Raw genomic sequence first — 23,473 nt, forward strand, 5'->3', positions numbered from 1 at the left:
TATGTGGTCACCAAATATTTTGTCCAGCTTATCCCATGACATTTTCTGGTTCCCTTGTGATTGGGTGGGACTTTGTGACTAGTTTTGGAGAATGAATTGTGAGTGCACGTACCCCATATTGCTGCAAGCCAAGGCATTGTATCGCTCACTGAAGACCCTCCAATGCTGTCTTCTTTCATGAGTGTGCGTATGAGATGGTGGCTGCTCCATTAGCCTGGACCCCTGAGTAACCAAGAGGAGCAGAACACCCCTTGCCAACTCTAGATGTATCAATGAGCATGAACGAGAAATAAACCTTTTCTGTTTTAAGATATTGAAATGGGCCGGGCGCAGTGCTTCATGCCTGTAATCCCAGCACTTTGGAACGCCGAGGTGGGCGGATCACCTGAGGTCAGGAGTTCGAGATCAGCATGGGCAAAATGGAAAAACCCCATCTCCACTAAAAAAAAAAAAAAAATTAGCTGAGCGTGGTGGCGCATGCCTGTAATCCCAGCTACCCAGGAGGGTGAGGCAGGAGAGTCACTTGAACCTGGAAGGCAGAGATTGCAGTGAGCTGAGTTTACACCACTGCTCTCCAGCCAAGGTGACAGAGTGGGACTCCATCTCAAAAAAAGAAAGGAAAAATTAGTTCAAACAAAATTGTTATGAGGGCTGGAGGAGCAGGATCTAGGCTGTCCTCTAGGAATGACTTCCAGAGCAGCATCTCAGAACTGGCCCATCAGAGAAAGAGGAAGAAGGGCCAGCAAAAAGCCACCTTCTGGGCCAGGCGCAGTGGCTCACGCGTGTAATCCCATCACTTTGGGGGGCCAAGGTGGGCAGATCACAAGGTCAAGAGATCGAGACCATCCTAGCCAAAATGGTGAAACCCCATCTCTACTAAAAATACGAAAATTACCCAGATGTGGTGGTGTGCACCTGTAGTCCAGGCTTCTCAGGAGGCTGAGACAGGAGAATCAATTAAACCCAGGAGGTAGAGGTCGCAGTGAGATGAGATCATGCCACTGCACTCCAGTCTGGTGACAGAGCGAGATTCCATCTCAAAAAAAAAAAAAAGAAAAGCCACCTTCTGATGTCTGGCTTCAGGATCACACCACCTTAACCATAGCCCAGATGCAGGAAACAATCCCTCCTCCTGCTGTTTGTCAAGCCACTTCTCATCTGCTATGAGCACTATCAGCAAGTTGGATGCCTCATCTCCCTACCAAACTTCCTTCTAAACTCAAGTCTTTGGTGAGTCCATATGATTGGTGGTTCTGAATCAGACCAGGAGCTCTAGCTACAAGGGAGTCTGGAAAATACGTTACAGATTTTCACTTTCCAGTCTCTGCAGTACGAGAGATGTCCTAGAAAAACAGTTGAACAGATGTTAAAAGAGACAAGTGACTGGATCCACTACACTGTTTTTCCACCTGAAAAAATGGGTTTGTAATTCCTGCTCTACCTAATCACAGGGCTATGTTGAGGGGAAAAGAAGACCAAAAATGTGGACCTACTCAAATATCACTGCCTTCTTGATATCAAACATACAAATCCTTCTGATAATCCTATATGGTCAGTATCATTATCTCCATTTTTAGCAAAATGAAGTTAAGGCTTTGGAGCCTGAGCTCACACAGGTAGTAAGCTTTAGGCTTGATGCCATAAAGTGACCAGCTTGTCCCAGCTTGAAAGTAGCCAGACTTGTTTTGTGTGTGTGTGTGTGTGTGTGTGTGAGATAGAGTTTTGCTCTTATCGCCCAGGCTGGAGTCCAATGTTGCGATCTCAGCTCACTGCAACCTCCGCCTCCCAGGTTCAACTGATTCTCGTGCCTCAGCCTCCCCCAATAGCTGGGATTACAGGTGCCTGCTACCACACCCAGCTATTTGTTTTGTGTTTTTAGTAGGGATGGAGTTTCACCATGTTGGCCAGGCTGTTCTTGAACTCCTGACCTCAAGTGATCCACCCACCTCGGCCTCCCAAAGTGCTGGGATTACAGGTATGAGCCACTGCACCCAGCCTAAATCAGCCAGACTTTCTACACTACCTCTCTGTTCCTGACGCTCAAGCCCCTTATAACCTGGAAAGAATATTCTGTGTTTCTTAGTTAGTGCTAATGGAACACATGCATTTCCTCCAGACACAAAAATTCTCTGCATATTTCTGCCTATTTAACCACATGTTCTAATTGATATCTTTCCCCCTGCCCCACAACTAATTTATTTACTAATTAAAACTCTGTTTAAATGAATCACACTTGATTCAGGTCTCGCCTTCACCGCGTTTTGCAGCCAGCTTCAAGGAGGCTCCTGGGGAACGTTCTTTCTGGGAGTGCTCGGTTTAGGGTTGGATGTAGGACCCTTCCCTTGTGCTCCCTAAAGAAGGGTTCAGGCTGCCCCCAAACAGGACCAGGGGATGGTCTCTGAGTCAGCGGCTGGCGGCACTCAGTGTTTGAAGACATAGTATGTGCCAGGCACTAGCACAAGCGCAAGGTGAGACAAGCAATAATGGGTCAGGTTCTCTATCCAGCTGAGCTTTTAACAAGCTATGTGATTTGGGGCAAATTAGTGGACCGCTCAGAGCCTCCCTCTCCTCAGCTGTAAAATTTCACTAATGAATTTAACTTTCTTAGTCACGTTGAGGGGATTAAATGAGTTGATGCAGGTGTCCCCAACCCCCAGGCCGACGGCTGGGAACCGAGCCACACAGCAGGAGGTGAGCAGTGGATGAGCAGGAGGTAAGCAGTGGGCAAGCAGGAGGTGAGCGGTGGGCAAGTGGGAATGGGAGGTGAGCGGTGGGCAAGCAGGAGCAGGAAGTGAGCAGGGGGCAAACCAGCATCACCACCTGAGCTTCACCTCCTGTCAGACCAGAGGCGGCATCAGATTCTCATAGAATCGTAAACCCTATTTGGAACTGCGCATGAGTGGAACCGAGGTTCCACACTCCTTATGGGAATCTAATGTGGAACAGTTTCATCCTGAAAACATCCCCCGCCCCTAACGCCGGTCCATGGAAAAATCGTCTTCCATGAAACTGGTCTCTGGTGTCAGAAAGGCTGGGAACCACTGAGTTAATGCATCTCAGAACACCAGTGACAGGGCATAAGGGTCACAAGCCGGGACTCTTGGGGTCAGGCTGGGGTCTTCTCTTTGCTACCTTTATGACCTATCACCAATGACACAACTTCTCTGGACCTCAGTTTTCTCATTTGTATTATGGAGTTAATGAAAGCACCTACCTCATTAGATTGTTCTCAAAATTACTATTAAGCATAATTTTACATTTGTATATACTAATGTCAACTCTGATTACGTATACTGGTGAGAGCTTTGCACACTTTATATTACATTTACTATCTTTTTTTAACTTTCATTTTATTTATTTATTTATTTATTTCGAGACAGAGTCTCTCTCTCACCCAGGCTGGAGTGCAGTGGCGCAATCTCAGCTCACTGTAACCTCCACCTCCAAGGTTCAAGCAATTCTCCTGCCTCAGCCTCCCAAGTAGCTGGGACTACAGGTGTGTGCTACCATACCCGGCTAATTTTTGTTTTTTTGGTAGAGATGGGGTTTCATCAGGTTGGCTAGGCTGATCTCGAACTCCTGACCTCAGGTGATCCACCCACCTCAACCTCCCAAAGTGCTGGGATTACAGGGGTGAGCCACAGCACCCAGCCTCAATTTAATTTTTAAGTTCAGGGGTGCATGTGCAAGTTTGTTATATAGGTAAACTTGTGTCACAGGGGTTTGTTGTACAGACCATCTCGTCACCCAGGTATCAAGCCTAGTATCCATTAGTTATTTCTCCTGCTCCTCTCCCTCCTCCCACCCTCCCCCCTCTGGTAGGCCTCAGTGTGTGTTGTTCCCCTCTATGTGTTCCTGTGTTCTCATCACTTAGTTCCCACTGATAAGTATGTTCTCAAAATTAAATGAGATAGGAAAACAAAGCATTAAGGACAGTGTCTGGAATATATTAAGTAATCAATAAGCGCTAAGCACTATTATTTTCATGTACTAGAGTATCCGAGACATAGTTTGCACTAGATAAATACTAGCTATCATCAGGAGACACAGCAAGCAACGGGAAACTTCCATCTTAGCAGTCCTGGGAGACCTGCTTTCTCTTGAGACCTTGATTGGCTCCACTGTGGGCCTCTAGGCATGGATTGAGGGCAGCTGTTCTTAAACTTGAACCAGAATCATCATCATCATCATCACCCACAGTCTTGTTAAAACAGATTTCTGGGCTCCACCGCCAGAGTATCAGACTTAGTAGGTTTAGGGTAGGAGCCTGATAACTCACTTGTCAAGAGTCCCTGGTGCTGTTTGTCTGGGAACACTTTTTTTTTTTTTTTTTTTTTTTTGAGACTAAGTCTCACTCTATTGCCCAGGCTGGAGTGCAGGGGTGAGATCTCAGCTCACTGCAGCCTCTGCCTCCTGGATTCAAATGATTCTACTGCCTCAGGCTTCCGAGTAGCTGGGACTACAGGTGTGCACCACCATGCTTGGCTAATTTTTGTATTTTTAGTAGAGACGGGGTTTTGCCATGCCAACGCCCAGGCTGGTCTCGAACTCCTGACCTCAGGTGACCTGCCCGACTCAGCCTCCCAAAGTGCTGGGATTACAGGCGTGAGCCAGCGCATCCGGCCCTAGGAACACATTTTGAACCGTTGGTTTAGGTTAATTCTCAGAAAGCCCTCTTGTGTACAGTCTGACCTCACTGGCCACTGTCATGTCTCGCTGCTCTATACTGTCCTCTCAGGATGGTGGCTGCCGTAGTCCCATTTGTGCTGAACAACACAGTTGTTCAATAATGCAGAATAATACAGAACATCTAAGACTTAGCAATTTATAAAGAACAGAAATGTAATGGCTCATAGCTCTGGAGGCTGGGAAGGCTAAAGTCATGGCATTGGCAGGTTTGGTGTCTGGTGAGGTGAGGCCATTCTCTTCTTCCAAGATGGCACCTCACAGACTGTGTCCTCTGGAGGGGAGAAAGCCTGGATGCTCACATGGCAGAAGGTGGAAGGGCCAAGAGGCACAAGGGGGCCAGACTCGTTAAAGGTCCCATCTCCTAATACTGTTAGAATTGTAATTCAATTTCAACATGAGTTTTGGAGAGGACAAACGTTCGAACAATAGCAGCAACCTACCTGGAAAAGGACCACCAGAATTATCTCTTACATTCTCTCCTTTGTTGCTAAATGCTGCTTTCTTACCTTACAAAACTAACAACCAGCCAGCCAGGGAATGAATCTAAAAAGACCAAGTCCAGCCCTGCACCCTTGGGCTGAGAAGTTACCTCTTCCAGAGGTACTTAAGCAGCTCTTCAGCCCCTGACCAGCCCCGTCTAGGAAAGGGTTAATAATTGTTTTGTTTTGTTGGACTCCACCTGTGAGGGGGTAACAGTATCTCCATTTCCCACCCTAAAAGTAAATCAGTCTTTCTAGGGAAAAGTAGGATTAGAAAGATAAAGACCTAGGTTTTTTACATATATATTTTTAATTCCCTTAGTTCTGAATTTCATTAGCTTTGTGTTAATATTGTGATCAAAATTAATTTTAGACCAAAGGAAAAACCATTATTCCTTGTTTCTCTTAAAATATATTTTACCTTGAAACTTGGCAAGTAGAAAAATGCAATTCACTACAAAAGCAAGCATTGCTAAATTGCGGTATTATCTGTAGAGGAGTATTGAGGGCAAACAAAACAGAGAATTATAGAGAAAAATTCAAAGAAGAAAAAAATAAGACTAACACAAAAGAAAAAATAATACTGCAGACCAAAAGGAATGATTGTAAAATATTTTCTCATAAAAGGCCAAGTAGTAAATACTTTCAGTTTCAAGCCCAGTGGATTATACCAATATTAATATCCTGGTTGTACTGTTGTATTTAAGTTTTGCAAAATGTTACCATTGGGGGCAACTGAGCAAAGAGTACAATCTCTCTGTATTATTTCTTACAACTGTATATGAATATACAAAGATCTCAATCAAATTAACAATATATGTTTTCAGCTTTGCAGGCCATGTGTGTTCTCTCTTGTAACAAATCAATTCTACCATTGTTGAGGGCAAGCAGCCAGGACAATAATATGTAAATGAGCGTGTGTGGCTGTGTTCCAATAAAACTTTACTTATGGAAATGAAATTTGAATTTCATACAGTTTTCTTTTTTTTTTTTGAGGTGGAGTTTCACTCTGTAGCCAGGGTGGAGTGCAGTGGTGTGATCTCAGCTCACTGCAACCTCCGCCTCCCAGGTTCAATTGATCCTCTTGCCTCAGCCTCCCAAGTAACTGGGACTAGAGGAGCACACCCCACCATATCCAGCTAATTTTTGTATTTTTAGTAGAGATGCCATTTCACCATTTTGGCCAGGATGGTGTCGATCTCTTGACCTCATGATGTGCCCACCTCAGCCTTTTAAAGTGCTGGGATTATAGCTGTGAGCCACTGCGCCCGGCCAAATTTAATATAGTTTTCATGTAGCACAGATATTTGGCTTTTTATTTTTTTCAACACTTTAAAAATGTAAAAACCATTTCTAGCTCATGGGCAGCACAGAAAGAAATGGTATTTAGATGTGGCCCACAGGTCGTAGTTTGCTGATCTCTGACCAAAAGAAAGCAGTGTACTCGAAGCATTATCTCTGCTTTCAAAACAATGGTATGGGTACTGTAGGGAAACTTTAGACAGGAATGTTTTTCTCTTTCCTGCAGTCGTTAAACGGTTAAACAACCCCCTGGGCTGCCGGGTGAAAAAGATGGTAAGGAGATGTGAGACATTTAAAAATATGAAGGAATCTGTACCTTTCTTTAATGGGGCATTTTTTTTTCTATCCAGATATTCATCAGGCAATGGCCAACAAAAGATGTTGATGTGCCTTTTTGTAGCACTTTGTCTTTATACATCTAAACATTAAACATCGAATGTGCATCTCCTTAGGCCAAGTAATTTTATTTCTGTAAATTTTTCTCACAGATGTAAGCAAAAGTATTTGGTGGCACCTGGCCACAAAATTGAAATTTTTATTACAAAAGTTGGGGTTCTCCAGATAAATAGAACCAATAGGAATTTTATATATATATATATATATATATTATATATATATTATATATGTTAAATATATATATATTATATATATAATATATGTTAAATATATATTATATATTATATTATATATGAGATTATATTATATAGATATTATATACAATATTATATATTATATATTGTAATATTTTATATATTATATATTATATTATATTATATAATAGAATATATTATATAATATAATATATAATATAATATATTATATAATATATAATAGAATATATTATATAATATAATATATAATAGAATATATTATATAATATATAATAGAATATATTATATAATATAATATATAATAGAATATATTATATAATATAATATATAATAGAATATATTATATAATATATAATAGAATATATTATATTATATAATATGTAATAGAATATATTATATAATATATAATAGAATATATAATAGAATATATTCCATTATATAATATATAATAGAATATATAATAGAATATATTCCATTATATAATATATAATAGAATATATAATAGAATATATTATATAATAGAATATATAATAGAATATATTATATAATAGAATATATAATAGAATATATTATATAATAGAATATATAATAGAATATATTATATAATAGAATATATAATAGAATATATTATATAATAGAATATATAATAGAATATATTATATAATAGAATATATAATAGAATATATTATATAATAGAATATATAATAGAATATATTATATAATAGAATATATAATAGAATATATTATATAATAGAATATATTTTATAATAGAATATATAATAGAATATATTTTATAATATAATATATAATAGAATATTATTATATATTATATTATATATTAATTATATATTATATTATATGTTAATATTAATATATATTATATATAAAATATAATATATAATATTATATAAAATATATATTATATAAAATATTATATATTATATAAAATATTATATATTATATATAATATATATAATTCCTATTGGTTCTATTTATATATATTTATAATATTTATAATATATATGATATATAATATATATATTTAATATATAATATATCTATATATAGTCATGCACTGCTTAATGATGGAGATGACAATTTATATATTATGATGACAATATTATATAATATATAATATATTACATATTATATATGTACATATTATATAATATATTACATATTATATAATATATTATATAATATATTACATATTATATAATATATTATATATTATATTACATATTATATATTACATATTATATAATATTTTATATATATTTATATATTTATTTTATATATTTATTTATATAAAAAGTACAATCTATGATGTTCACACAATGATGAAATTGTCATCTCCATCATTAAGCAGTGCATGACTATATATAGATATATAATATATATTAAATATATATTATATATCATATATATTATAAATATATATAAATAGAACCAATAGGAATTATATATATTATATATAATATATAATATAATATATAATATTGTATATAATATCTGCAACCTCTGCCTCCTGGGTTCAAGCAATTCTCCTGCCTCAGCCTCCCGAGTAGCTGAAACTACAGGCATGCACCACCACGCCCAGCTAATTTTTGTATTTTTAGTAGAGACGTGTTTCACCATATTGGCCAGGCTGGTCTCGAACTCTTGACCTCGTGATCCACCCACCTCGGCCTCCCAAAATGCTGGCATTACAGGCATAAGCCACCGTGCCAGGCTCATTTTTCTTTTTTTAACTTTTTAATTTTTTTCCAAATTCTCCCAGATGATCCTGATATTGTGTCCTTAAGATAGGAAAAAGCAGGTCTCCTTTCACAGACTGTAAAATCCATGAATGCAGGGATCTTGCTTCCTCATTCCTCCCTGTCTCGACGGAAATGCCCAGACCCTGCACTTACTCAAAATTATTTTTTGAAATGAAGAATGAAATAATCTGTTTATTTTTTCTTTAATTTTTTTTCATCCAGTCAATATTGATTATGTTTGTTTGGTAGAGATCTTGGGGGCATTCTGTAACTGTCTATAGTCTTTCAGTCCACATTTACTATACAAACACTCTGTTGTTTGGATTCTCATTTACTGAGCTTTATGCGACTTTGAAGGTAGTTTATTAAAGAGCTATTTCCAAAGATATTTAAATGTGTTGTAGGTGTCATAGTGTAACTAGGAAACCTCTCTGAACATGCATATAACAGGATTCAGAAGGGTTTTTTTTTGTTGTGTTGTGCTTTGTTTTGTTTTATTTTTGAGACGGAGTCTCGCTCTGTCGCCAGGCTAGAGTGCAGTGGTGCGATCTCAGCTCACTGCAACCTCTACCTCCCAGGTTCAATTAATTCTCCTGCCTCAGTCTCCCAAATAGGTGGGACTACAAGCGCATGCCACCATGCCCCACTAATTTTTTTTTTTTTTTTGTATTTTTAGTAGAGACAAGGTTTCACCATGCTGGCCAGGCTGGTCTCAATCTCCTGACCTTGTGATCTGCACACCTCAGCCTCCCAAAGTGACGGGATTACAGGTGTGAGCCACCGTGCCCAACCTAGGGTTTTATTATTTCATAGATATACTTCATGGAAGTTGGGAAGACAGGTCATAGCTACCAGAAAAGCTATGTGATAACATCCTTGCTTTGAAATTTTAAAAGCAGGAGGGCTAGAGTGACTTTCACAAGATTAAAAAAAAAAAAAATTAAGGCTGGGCCTGGTGACTCATGCCTGTCATCCCAGCAATTTAGGAGACCGAAGCGGGCAGATCACTTGAGGTCAGGAGTTCAAGACCAACCTGTCCAACATGGTAAAACCCCATCTCTTATAAAAATACAAAAGTTAGCTGGGTGTGGTGGCACACCCCTGTAATCCCAGCTACTTGGGAGGCTGAGACACGAGAATCACTTGAACCCAGGAATCAGAGGTTGCATTGGGCTAAGATCGTGCCACTGCACTCCAGCCTGGGCAACAGAGAGAGACTCCATCTCAAAAAAAAAAATTAATAAGGGCTAGATTTGAGTCTAGATGTGTCTGATTTCAAAGACCTTGTTCTTTCTATTCATGACAGAGATCAAGATTAATTCTCCTCTTTTGTCATAATAATAAAATTCCAAACTTTACCTAGGCGTATAACCACTCAGAATAAAGGCGACACATCTCAGCCTCCCCTATAGTTAGGTATGGACATGTAATGAAATTCCAGGTGGGAGAGGAGGTCATCAATAGTGGCTGCTAGGAAACTTTTCTAAGAGGCAGTTGCCATGCACCTATGGACTCTTCTTTCTCCCTTTCTTCCTCCTGCTGGCAGGAGCAATGGTAGCCATTTTCGACAACGAGGTAAAAGCCATGTATTGAGTATAGAAAATGCTTCAGCCCCTGTAAACTGTGGAGCTGCCATACTAGCCCTGAAATATCTGCCTCTACACTGCGTTTATGTGGGGAAAAAAACACTTTTATTGTTCAAGCCAATGTTTTAGGATGCTTTGGCAGCTGAACTCAATCCTATTATGCTGTTACAACACAGTCCTTCCAATCTGTCATCATGTTGAAGAGTGAAGTCCTAAAACTAGTATCAATGATAATTTCACCTAAAAACCATCGGGTTGCAGAGGATACTACTCATAGATATATTGCTTGTTCAAAGAGAAAACATAATGGAATTCTTCCTGAAAAAAAATGGTGCTGACGTCTTTATTTTGGTAAACACTAAGATTCAATACTCACCAAAATCAAATGTTGACTTCACCTTGCTCAACATGCATGCCCAAAACAGTAAACTAAGATGGAATGTGGGGAAGAGAGGGCAAGACAAAGGCCCCACCAACTTCTCCATAAGTATAGCGTGTGGATTACCTCCCAATAACACCATTAAGAAATATCAGAATTGGGCCGGGCGCAGTGGCTCACGCCTGTAATCCCTTGGGAGGCTGAGGTGGGCAGATGTCAGGAGTTTAAGACCAGCCTGGCCAACATGGTGAAACCCCATCTCTACTAAAAATACAAAAATTACCCAGGCGTGGTGGCCAGTGGCTGTAATCCCAGCTACTCGGGAGGCTGAGGCAGGAGAATTGCTTGAGCCTGAGAAGCGGAGGCTGCAGTGAGCCAAGATCGTGCCACTGTACTCCAGCCTGGGTGACAGAGCAAGACTCCATCTCAAAAAAAAAATTTTTTAAAATATATATATAATCAGATATATATATATCAGAATTGAAGCCAAGTAAGTAGTTTTAGATTATAAATGTATTGAGGATGCAATCAAAACAGCATCTTTATGAACACTATTTTCAATGTAATATATTTACATGGTACTTAATTAAAACTGTATTTCCTCCTCTTGCACTTTCAAGAGACTTTACTAAAAATATATTTTTTTTTTTTTGAGATGGAGTCTAGCTCTGTTGCCCAGGCTGGAGTGCAGTGGCGCGATCTCAGTTCACTGCAAGCTCCGTCTCCCGGGTTCACGTCATTCTCCTGCCTCAGCCTCCCGAGTAGCTGGGACTACAGGCACCCGCCACCACACCTGGCTAATTTTTTTGTATTTTTAGTAGAGACGGGGTTTTACCGTGTTAGCCAGGATGGTCTCGATCTCCTGACCTCATGATCCGCCCACCTTGGCCTCCCAAAGTGTTTGAATTACAGGCGTGAGCCACCGTACCCAGCCACTAAAAATATTCTTATGTCCATTTTAGGCAAAGAAAAAGTTATACTGGGGAATTTTTAAAGACTATCTTGGAAAAACAACAAGAGGAAAGCTGAGGCTTACAGCCTTTCTACCTCATTCAGAATTCTAAAAAAGTACCCTACATGGCATTTCAAAAGTGGAGATATAATGCTATAACATAAATGAACAGTTCCTACTGAAATGTTTTGAAAGAAGGTACCGACTTCATTATTATTATCTTGTGCTAAGTTTTAAAAATTATTTTTACATTATAATGTTCTTGTGATATAGAAACATCAGTAGAATATGAAAATAATATTTAACTTTAAAATTTCCTCATTTTAAAAATTAAAAGATTCATGAAAGTCAATAACTAACCACTTTAAGGTCTGTATTTGTTTCTTAAGCATGGTTTTTTCAGAAATTTCCAATTAGTGATGACCTTCAAATGTGTCATTTTGACTTACTCTCAAATAGTTTCTCTTATAATACTTGCCTTGTTCATTTTCAATTTAACTTTGGAAAAGAAAAGTAATTTTTTTTAACAGCAGAGAACAAGTAGAAACTATCGATGGGCCTATATATTTCAAGAGGTTCCTAAACCATGTATCCTAGGGCTAAGTCTAAATATAAAATCACATTTGTAGCTGTTCAATCAATTTTTGACATAATGACTCTTGAGAAGTTATGCTACTTTTTAGACAACTATTCTTTTTTTTTTACATTTAAAATTGGTGGATTTCATGTAGTTTATACCTACCTCAAAAATACAAAAATATATAATTCATGTGTCTTTTTTCCAACACTTTGAATCTCTTGATTGCCAAGACTATATATCATTAATGCCTGCCACAATTTCCAAAACATGATAGATATTTAATAAAGAATATAATAAATATAATGAAGAAATAAGCGAATGAATGAATGAGCAATTGGCATAGAACTCAACGTCTTATGAAACTCAACAGAAACCATAAAGAGTGCTCTACAAACCCTATGGTTGCCTTAAATCCTGAAAATACTTCTATACTAGGATCACTGAGGTTTCCTTTCGGTTTTTTTTTTTTTTTTTTTTTTTTTTTTTTTAAGACATAGTCTCACTCTGTTGCACAGGCTGGAGTGCAGTGGCGCAATCTCGGCTCACTACAATCTCCACATTCCAGGTTCAAGCAATTATCCCACCTCAGCCTCTGGAGCAGCTGGGATTACAGGTGCCTGCCACCATACCCGGCTAAGTTTTGTAATTTTATTAGAGACAAGGTTTCACCATGTTGGCCAGGCTGGTCTCGAACTCCTGACCTAAGGTGATCCTCCCACCTCGGTCTCCCAAAGTGCTAGGATTACAGGCGTGAGCCACCGAGTCCAGCCAGGATCACTGAGGTTCTTGAAGGACATTTCGAAGTTCACAGAGTGTCCTGCTTTCTTGTCCGTCAGTTCTTTGTTGTTGTTGTTGTTTAACTTTCATTTTAGGTTCAGGGATACCTGTGAAGGTTTATTACATAGGTAAACTCATGTCACCAGGGTATGTTGTACAGATTACTTCATCACCCAGGTATTAAGCCTAGGACACAAAAGTTACTTTTTCTGCTCCTCTCCCACCTCCCACCCTCCACCCTCAAGTAGACCCCAGTGTCTGTTGTTCGCTTCTTTGTATTCATGTATTCTCATCATTTAGCTCCTACTTATAAGTGACAACATGCAGTATTTGGTTTTTCTGTTCCTGTGTTAGTTTGCTAAGGATGATAGCCTCCAGCTCCATCCATGTTCCCACAAAAGACATGATCTCTTTTTTTATTCCATGGTGTATATAGAGCACATTTTTTGTTCTAAAACACATTAAATAAATATGTTATAAGAAGTGTGCTGGGTACAGTGGCTCACGCCAGTAATCCCAGCGCTTTGGGAGACCGAGGCAGGCAGATCTCTTGAGGTCAGGAGTTGGAGACCATCCTGGCCAAGATGGCAAAACTCCATATCTACTAAAAATACAAAAATTAGCCGGGCGTGGTAGCAGGTGCCTGTAATCCCAGCTACTCGGGAGGCTGAGGCAGGAGAATCACTTGAACCCGGGAGGCAGAGGTTGCAGTGAGTGGAGATTGCACTACTGCACTCCAGCCTGGGTGACAGAGCGAGACTCCGTCTCAGTCTCAAAAAAAAAAAAAAGAAAAGAAAAGAAAAGAGATAGTTTGACACTATAGTTTGAGGTCAAGTTATACTCTCCAATTTACCCAACACAACAGTTTCAAGTCAAAGCATCAAATGGAACAAATTTGAATTGTGAGCCATAATTGGGTGAACCCAAAATATTTTCCTTACATATGTGCACCAAGACAAAGGGATAAAGAAGTAATGTCTTCTATAACTTTCCAGTGTGTTTTTCACATGTACTATTTCCATGAGCACACTCATGTCTAGGCTTGCTTCATCCTAAAGGCGTTTCTCTGAGCTCTACTGTTATTTTTTGTGCGCAGTTTGAGGGCAAGAAAACCAACCTGCCAGCACCCAAATGGCTTGGAAATTAATGAAGAGCCTGACACAAAGAGAAAAGCTTACCTTTCAAAGAATGATTTCCTTGCACACCTATTTCACCAGCTACCACCTACAATTAAGTCTTCTTGTCCTATTTTGGCAAAGACACTAAAACCTTCCTATATCTTAGATACAAACTATATTTCTTTACTTGCTGTTTTTTAGTTATTACTTATGTAAGTGTGTTTTCATTTTGAAATTGATACATTTTTTATCTTTGAGCATTGTGAGGATTTATGGCTTGAGAGGGATGACATCATAATTTTTTCCACTAAAACAAATGGATTTTTTTTTCATTTAATGGGTTTTTACTTAGCGGCAGCGTTTTCAGGAATGAATGAAAGTCACTAAACAAAAGATAGTTACACAGATTCTTCTTCATGCAGAAAGATGCCAACAGGTAGTCTGTCTGTCTTTCTTTCTTTCTTTCTTTCTTTTTCTTTCTTTTCTTTTCTTTTCTTTCTTTCTTTTCATTTCTTTTTTTTTTTTTGAGATGGAGTCTCGCTCTGTCACCAGGCCAGATTGCAGTGATGCGATCTCTGCTCACTGCAACCTCTAGTTGCAAGTGATCCTCCTGCCTCAACCTCCCGAATAGCTGGGAATAGAGGCGCACACCACCACGCCCGGCTAATTTTTGTATTTTTAGTAGAGATGGGGTTTCACCATGTCGGCCAGGATGGTCTCCATCTCTTGACCTTGTGATCCGCCTGCCTCGGCCTCCCCAATTGCTGCGATTACAGACCTGAGCCACAGCGCCTGGCCTAGTCTTTCTTTCTTACTCAATCTCCGTTACTTCCTTGCCACGTGTGAGGCAGAATCTTAATATGGCCACCAAGATTTTGTGTTCCTCTGGTGTACATGGCCTGTGTAATCCTTGGTACTGTGAACATGATGGGTTTGACCCCCATGATTAAGTTATGTCAAGTGGCACAGTTGACCTTAAAATAGGGAGATAAAGAGATTGCTGCTAACCTGATCACAAGAGTCTTTCTAAAGCACAGTTTTCTCTGGATAGTTGTAGAAAAAAAAAAAAAAGTCAGAGAGATCCAAAGCATGAGAGAGATTCCATTTGCACAAACTTCTCAATAGCTAAGATGGAGGAACCACATGGCCAGAACCTAGGAGCAGACTGTAGAAGTCAAGAATGGTCCATGGGCTGGACATGGCACACGGTGGCTCACATCTGTAATCCCAGCACTTTGGGAGGCCAAGGTAGGCAGATCGCTTGAGCTCAGGCGTTTGAGATCTGCCTGGGCAATATGGTGAAACCCCATCTCTACAAAAAATTTAAAAATTAGCCAGGGTGGTGGCATGCATCTGTAGTCCCAGCCTGTTAGTGGTCTGAGGCAGAAGGATGGCTTGAATCTTGGAAGCTGAGGCTACAGTGAACCGTGTTTGTGCCACTGCACTCCAGCCTGGGCAACAAAGCAAAATCCTGTCTCAAAAAAAAAAAAAAAAAGTCCCTGTCCAGCAACTAGCCAGACAACAGGAATCTCAGCTTTTCAACCACAAGGAAATGCACTCTGCCAACTACTCATGGAAACTTGGAAATGCATCTTTCCCCAGTTGAATCTCCAGATTAGAGTACAGCCCAACAGACGCCTTGATTTCAGCCTTGTCATATCATTAGCAGAGAACCCAGCCTTACTATGCCAGCTTCTGACCTGCAGAACTGTGAGCAAATGAAGAGTGTTGCTTTCAGCTGCTAAGTTTACAGTAATTTGTTAGACAGCAATCAAAAATTAATATACCCCATATTCGCCAGGATAAATCCAGTTATAGTTTTATAAACGTATTTTAGAAACTGCAGAATCTCAGAATCTTAAAATCAGAAAGGCTTATTTTTCACTTCTACTAACATCTAGTGGGAGTCATCAGAAGGGCTCCACTTAAAATAGTCACTCAAGGCTGGGCATGGTGGCCCATGCCTGTAATCCCACAACTTTGGGAGGCCGAGGCAGGCAGATCATTTGAAGTCAGGAGTTCGAGACCAGGCTGACCAACATGGTGAAACCCCGTCTCTACTAAAAATACAAAAATTAGCCAGGTGTGGTGCAATATACTTGTAGTCCTAGCTACTAGGAGGCTGAGACAGGAGAATCACTTGAACCTGGGAGGCAGAGGTTGCAGTGAGCTGAGAGCATACCATGGCACTCCAGCCTGGGTGACAGAGTGAAACTCCATCTCAAAAAAAAAAAAAAAAAAAAAAGTCAGGGACCCATGATGCTGGAGGCTTGTATGATTTTAGGATGCACGTCTATGATTGCTGGAGGAAGCAGAGCTAGAAGGTTTTAAACCAGCAATTAAATATGCAAGCCTGGGTGGGACACACATTCCTTCTCCTCGCTGGCACCCAAGACCAGAACTAGTCCCATGGCCCTACCTGATGATAAGGGAGCTAAAAAGTGCAATCCGTTTGTGTGCATAGGAAAATGGAAAAAGATAACCATGAACGATATTAGCTTCAACCACCGCTTCTTTCCTCCTTTTTCTCCTCACTTCCAGATTTTGGCAGATTCTGCCCAATACCAGGCATATGGGGGCTGGATTGAAACACTCATTCGAGGTTTCAGACTAGCGCTGTACAGGATTGATGAATCAAGCCCATAGGCATATGCAGTAAAGACTACACACTGTAAATTTTTAAATTTGTTGCCAACATTTAAAATATCAGAACATTTCCTATAAAAGCCAGGATCTAGGGTTTCTCTCAAAACATTTGGAAGATCTTGCAATGATCTATTTCAAAGAAGGAGGTGGAACTATTAATATACAGATTGATCTACAATGTTTCCTAAAAAGTATTGGGATGGTGGTGGGTTTGTATTTTGAGACAGGGTCTCACTCTGTTGACCAGGCTGGTTTCGAACTCCTGGGCTCAAGCGATCCTTCCACCTTGGCCTCTCAAGTGCTGGGAGTACAGGCATGAGCCACTGCACCTGTCCTAAAGAGAGCTGTTATATGAGAAAAAAAAATCAAATAAAAAATTTTTATAGTTTGTGCCTACATATGAACATATTTTAAAAGATCTAGAAGAATATATACACCAAACTATAAATCATAGGTACCTATTGGGAATGAAGTGAGTTGGGGGGATTCCACAGCACCCCAAAATTTAAATGAAGTGTATTATCTGGCCAGGAAAACTCATCAAGTCTGGATGCCACCTTAATAGAGATAAGAACATGCTTAATGTCTTAAATTGAGAAAAAGTCTTACTATTATACCATTTATTTTTAAGGATGTTGATTTTCTTAAATGTAGCAGAATAAAATTTCAATTCACTAGGGCCTTCACATAACCATTTTTATGAATTCTACACATAAGGAAAGGACAGACAAGAGAACAACATAGGCAGGAAATTTTTTTAACTTTAGGGAATAGGTGGGCGTGGTGCCTCACGCCTGTAATTCCAGCACTTTAGGAAGCTGAGGCGAGTGGATCACCTGAGGTCAGGAGTTCAAGACCAGCCTGGCCAACATGGTGAAACCCCGTCTCTACTTAAAATACAAAACGAGCTCAGTGTGGTGGTGAGTACTTGTAATCCCAGCTACTCGGAGGCTGAGGCACAAGAATCGCTTGAACCAGGAAGGCAGAGGCTGCAGTGATTGTACCACTGTACTCCAGCTTGGGGGATAGAGTGAGACCTTGTCTCTAAATAAATAAATAAATAAATAACTTCAGGGTATCTTATAAGCCAATACAAATCCACAGTGACATGTATTTCTACGTATTTAATACTAATTGGTAGCAGTCATAAGATTGATCTGGAGACACTGAAAGAGCATAAATCATCAAAGACAGATTTTACAGATTTGACGTCTGCTTTAATCTATAGTGGACAGCTATGGCTGTGTCTGCCCAGCAGCCCTTCCATCTTCTGGAATTACTGAGAATTACTGATCATCATCCTCCTTTCTTTTTTCTTTCTTCTTCTTTTTTTTTTTTTTTTTTTTTTTTTGATACAGAGTTTCACTTCGTCACCCAGGCTAGAGTGTAGTGGCAGGATCTCAGCTCACTGCAACCTCTGCCTCCTTGGTTCAAGCGTCCCAAATAGCTGGAATTACAGGCACGCTCCACCATGCCCAGCTAATTTTTGTATTTTTAGTAGAGACAGAGTTTCACCATGTTGGCCAGGCTGGTCTTGAACTCCTGACCTAAAGTGATCTACCTGCCTCTGCCTTCCAAAGTGCTGGGATTATAGGTGTGAGCCCCTGCGCATGGCCACCCATCCTCCTTTCTAACACTTCAATTTCCTTTTGGAAATCTACCCCTCACCTATTGCATCCAGAATTGCTGATTGGCAAATCTAGGCGTATGCCCCTATAGGAGACAGAATAATGATTGTCTTCCCCAAAGATGTTCACGTCCTAATCCATGACTACGTTATGACACATGGCAAAGGGGAATTAAGGTTGCCAATGGAACTAAGGTTGCTAATCATGTCACCTTAAAACAGGATCTGTGGTTGGTGGGTACTAGGGCAGTGTCATCATGAAGGTTCTTAAAAATAGAAGAGGGTGACCTGGCACAGTGGCTCACGCCTGTAATCCCAGCACTTTGGGAGGCTGAGGCAGGTGGTTCACTTGAGCTCAGGAGTTCAAGACCAGCCTGGGCAACATGGTGAAACCCTGTCTCTACCAAAAAAATACAACAACAAAAAAAATTAGCCATGTGTGGTGGCATGCAGCTGTAGTCCCAGCTACTCAGGAGGCTGAGGTGGGAGGATGGCTTGAGCCCAGAGGGTGGAGGTTGCAGTGAGCTGAGATCATACCACTGCACTCCAGCCTGGGTGACAGAGTGAGACCCCGTCTCAAAAAGAAAAAAAAAAAGAGGGAGACAAAAAATGAGAATCACAGGGAGATTAGAGAAATGGAAGAGCGAGGGTAAGAAAGGGATGCAACTCTCACTGTTAGCTCTGAAGACGTAAGAAAAGATTTAAGAGCCAAGGAAAGTGGGCAGTCTCTGGAAACAGAAAGGCAAGGTCATGATTTCTCTCCCAGAGCCTCCAGATGGGAACACATCCTGGCCAATACTTTGATTTCAGCCCAGTGTCAGACTTCTGGCCTCCAGTATCAGAAAATAATAGATTTGTGTGGCTTTAAGCCGTGCAGTTTCCAGTCACTTGTTACAGCACCGTTGGGAAGCTGATACACAAATACTCGCTTCTGCTGCTGGAGAAGCCAGGCTGGGATTTCTGGCAGGTCGTGCCTCTTATCATCCTCAAATGGAAGCTCAGCAGCATCTCTGCGCTGCTCTTCTCCCAGTTTGACTCAACCTTTTCATCCTTTGCATGACTTTCAAGAATCCCTCTAATGAAAGCAACCTTTTCTTACAGCTGGTTGGATTTGGACTCCTGTCACTTGCAATTAAGAGTCCTGATTCCAAGTGGGGCGTGATGGCTCACACCTGTAATCTCAGCACTTTGGGAGGCCGAGGCGAGCAGGTCACTTGAGGGCAGGAGTTTGAGACCAGCCTGGCCAACACATTGAAACCCCATCTCTACTAAAAATACAAAAATTAGCCAGGCATGGTTGCACATGCCTGTAATCCCAAATACTCAGCAGGTTGAGACATGAAAATCGCTTGAACCCGGGAGGCAGAGATTACAGTGAGCCGAGATCATGCCACTGCTCTCCAGCCTGGGCGACAGAGTGAGACACTGTCTCAAAAAGGTTAAAAAAAAACATTCCTGATTTCATTTGCTAAATCAAGCAGAGGACCATTTGTCAATAGATGTTTCATTTGCAACGACTGAAATAATTGTAGTGTTCGTTAACTCTTAGCTAACCAGTTAATGACAGTAAGTAGAAGTGCCTGTGGGTAGTCAAGATTTGAATTTGTTTTTATAAGATTTCCTTATACCATTATTTCACTGAAAAAGAGTAAGAGCAGGAGAGTAGGGTAGGTAAGTGCCTGGGCTCCGGAGCCATGTAGATCAGAGTTCAAATCCCATCTTCTCTGCTTACAAGCTATGTGTGTGACCTTCAACCTGTGGCATATTGGAAAGCAACCTTCATTCACAAGGCCACCAGTATTCCATGTGGTGTTTTGTTCTCCTTGTTCCTTTCTTTCCAATTATTTTTTTTTTAAAGACAGAGTCTCATCCTGTCGCCCAGGCTGGAGTGCAGTGGTGCGATCTCAGCTCACTGCAACCTCTGTCTACTGGGTTCAAGCAATTGTCCCACCTCAGCCTCCTGAGTAGCTGTGATTACAGGTGCATACCGCCACACCCAGCTAATTTTTGTATTTTTAGTAGAGATGGGGTTTTGCCATGTTGGCCAGGCTGGTCTTGAACTCCTGACCTGATCTTCCCGTCTCAAGTGCTGGAATTACAGGCGTGAGCCACTGCGCCTGGCCTGATCTCTTTGTTTCTGACTACTGCCTCTCATTCCTCAATTTGTTCGGGGAGTGTTTATTTATTGCCCCCTGACCCTAAGAATGGAAATGTGTTAACATTTCTTATCCATACTTGTGGTATGGATGATGGCACACAAGTTTTGAAGACCAAATGAGATAAAATACGTAAATAAATTATACAGGTGCTGGCACCTAGCAAGAGTACTCAATAAATGCTAATTAACAAAATAAAAGCAAGCACAAATGAGCCTCTTTGAGCCTTGGGGTTCTTATTTATAAGACAGCATTGACATCTTTCTCATATATGTTGGTAGGACTTAAAAAGATGAAGTATTGGCTGGGTGCAGTGGCTCATGCCTGTAATCCCAGCATTTTGAGGGGCTGAGGTGGGTGGATCACCTGAGGTCAGAAGTTCGAGACCAGCCTTGCCAACATGGCGAAACCCTGTCTCTAATAAAAACACAAAATTAGCCAGGCGTGGTGGCAGGCGCCTGTAATCCCAGCTACTCAGGAGGCTGAGGCAGGAGAATCGCTTGAACTGGGGAGGTGGAGGTTGCAGTGAGCCAAGATCAAGATCATGCCACTGCACTCCAGCCTGGGTGACAGAGTGAGACTGTTTAAAAAAAAAGAAAAATAGATGAAGTATTTTAAGTGCTTGCCTGGCACACAAATTTTGGTTTCCTCAGCCTTCCTCTTCTGGGACATAAATGTGGCAGCATCAGCATGAACTGATTCTTTTCTTCCCTCTGGTCCAACAGCATCCTCATTCTCTTTCTGAGAGTAAGGCAAGATGTGAGGTCTGTACAAGATGTGAGGTCTAAAGCTCTTTGCCAAATACGTAATCACGTCGTCTTGGTTAATCCTGTCTTCAGTTGAAGAACGAGAGGCAATGAGTACTTCCTGATTTTCCAGAAAAGTAACTCCTCGGACCTGTTCTATTCCGACCATCCCCAAAAAGTCAATCACTTGGCAGATGCTTCCGGATGAACTACTCCTCCAACTCTAGGACTTTACATTCTCCGCTTTTCAATCACTGTTTTGCTAAAATTTCATATAAGCGTTGACTAAGATGTTGAGGGCAAGATGATTTAAAAGAAAAAAACAGGCTGGCGCAGTGGCTCACCCCTGTCATCCCAGCACTTTGGGAGGCTAAGGTGGGAGGATCACTTGAGGTCAGGAGTTTGAAACCAGCTTGGCCAGCATGGTGAAACCCCGTCTCTATTAAAAATACAAAAATTAACTAGGCATAGTAGTGGGCACCAGTAGTCCCAGCTACTCAGGAGACTGAGGCATGAGAATCACTTGAACCTGGGAGGCAAAGTTTGCAGTGACCCAGGATTATACCACTTGCACTCCAGCCTGGGAGACAGAGCAAGACCCTGTCTCAAAAAAAAAAAAAAAAAAAAATTGATTCCCCATTGAGACATATGAAAAACTAACACACAGTTTATCTGGGTTACTATCATCTTTGTTAGCACATAAGCTATGCAGGTATATAAGATGTATCTTAATTCTACAATTACATCATTGGGGAAAATCTAAACATTTTTCATGGTACATGAATTGAAAGTGATTTCAAAATAGTTTTGTCAGGGAAAACATTACTTCTGGTTTATTTACATATATTTTACTGTGTATTAAAATCTGGTAGAACCCCCTTTTCACTTTGCCAATTGGACTGATGTCTTTATTGATCATTCAAGTGAGCAAAGGAAATACGCTTTAAAAACTCAGGCAAACTGGGTGTTTGTCTTATATCCCATTGGAGGAAACAAATTGAAGTAGATAAAAAAGCCTGGTAGAAAATTATTAACTCTAAAGGTGTAATAATATTGAATTAACTGAGAAAAAATATATATATAATCAGCTAAAGGAAATATTTTGCTATGAATGATTAATGTTCCATAGCAAAGTTAGAGGAATAATAAATCTAAATCTAATACATTTAAGAATTAACCTTACTTTACCTCTAATAAGCTTTGTGGTCTGCAGCTTATTATGATATTTTGTTATTTGTTAGTTATTATTAGTTATTATTTTGTTACTAGTTGACACATAATAATGATATATATTTATGGGGTATAGTGTGATGTTTCAATATATATATACATTGTGGAAAAATTAAATCAGGGTATTTACCATGTCGATCACCTCATATATTTATGATTTCTTTGTGGTGAGTACATTCAAAATTCTCTCTTCTAGCTATTTCAAAATATATAATACAATATTGTTGGCCAACCACAGTGGCTTACACCTATAATCCCAGCACTTTGGGAGGCCGAGCTGGGCAGACCACCTGAGGTCAGGAGTTCGAAACCAGCCTGGCCAACTGGCAAAACCCCAGCTCTACATTTTTAGTTTCTATTTTTAACAAAACTTAGCTGGATGTGGTGGTACGCACCTGTAATCCCAGCTCAGGGAGGCTGAGGCAGGAGAATCACTGGAACCCCGGAGACAGAGGTTGCAGTGAGCCAAGATCATGCCACTGCACTCCAGCCTAGGCAACAGAGTGAGACTCCATCTCAAAAAACAACAACAACAACAAAAAATAATATTGTTAACCGTAGTCACCCTATTGTGCAGTAGGACACAAGAACTTATTCCTCCTATCTAACTGCAACTTTGTACGTGTTGACCAATCTCTCCCTATCTCCTCTCCACTAACCTCCGCAGCCTCTGGTTACCACTGTTCTACTCTCTATTTCTATGAGATCAACTTCTTTAGATTCCACATAGGAGGGAGATTATGTGGTATTTGTCTTTCTGTGCTTGGCTTATTTCATTTAACACAATGTCCTCCAGGTTCATCCAGGTTGCTGCCAATGACAGAATTTCCTTCTT

The 23,473-nt window shown here is 40.2% G+C and overlaps 1 non-coding gene and 1 pseudogene across 1 annotated transcript; one reads left to right on the top strand and one right to left on the bottom strand.

Moving 5' to 3' along the window:
* LOC115831168 overlaps window positions 1-21,577 on the bottom strand; it is a 37,201-nt pseudogene extending 15,624 nt beyond the window's left edge.
* A 703-nt stretch (window positions 21,578-22,280) lies between these two features.
* Window positions 22,281-22,406, top strand: LOC115831358. Its single transcript, XR_004026874.1, has one exon. It is a non-coding gene; the product is annotated as a small nucleolar RNA SNORA27 (small nucleolar RNA).
* The last annotated feature ends 1,067 nt before the right edge of the window (window positions 22,407-23,473 follow it).

This window comes from Nomascus leucogenys, chromosome 18 (assembly GCF_006542625.1).
Source record: "Nomascus leucogenys isolate Asia chromosome 18, Asia_NLE_v1, whole genome shotgun sequence".
Classification (NCBI taxonomy): Eukaryota; Metazoa; Chordata; class Mammalia; order Primates; family Hylobatidae; genus Nomascus; species Nomascus leucogenys.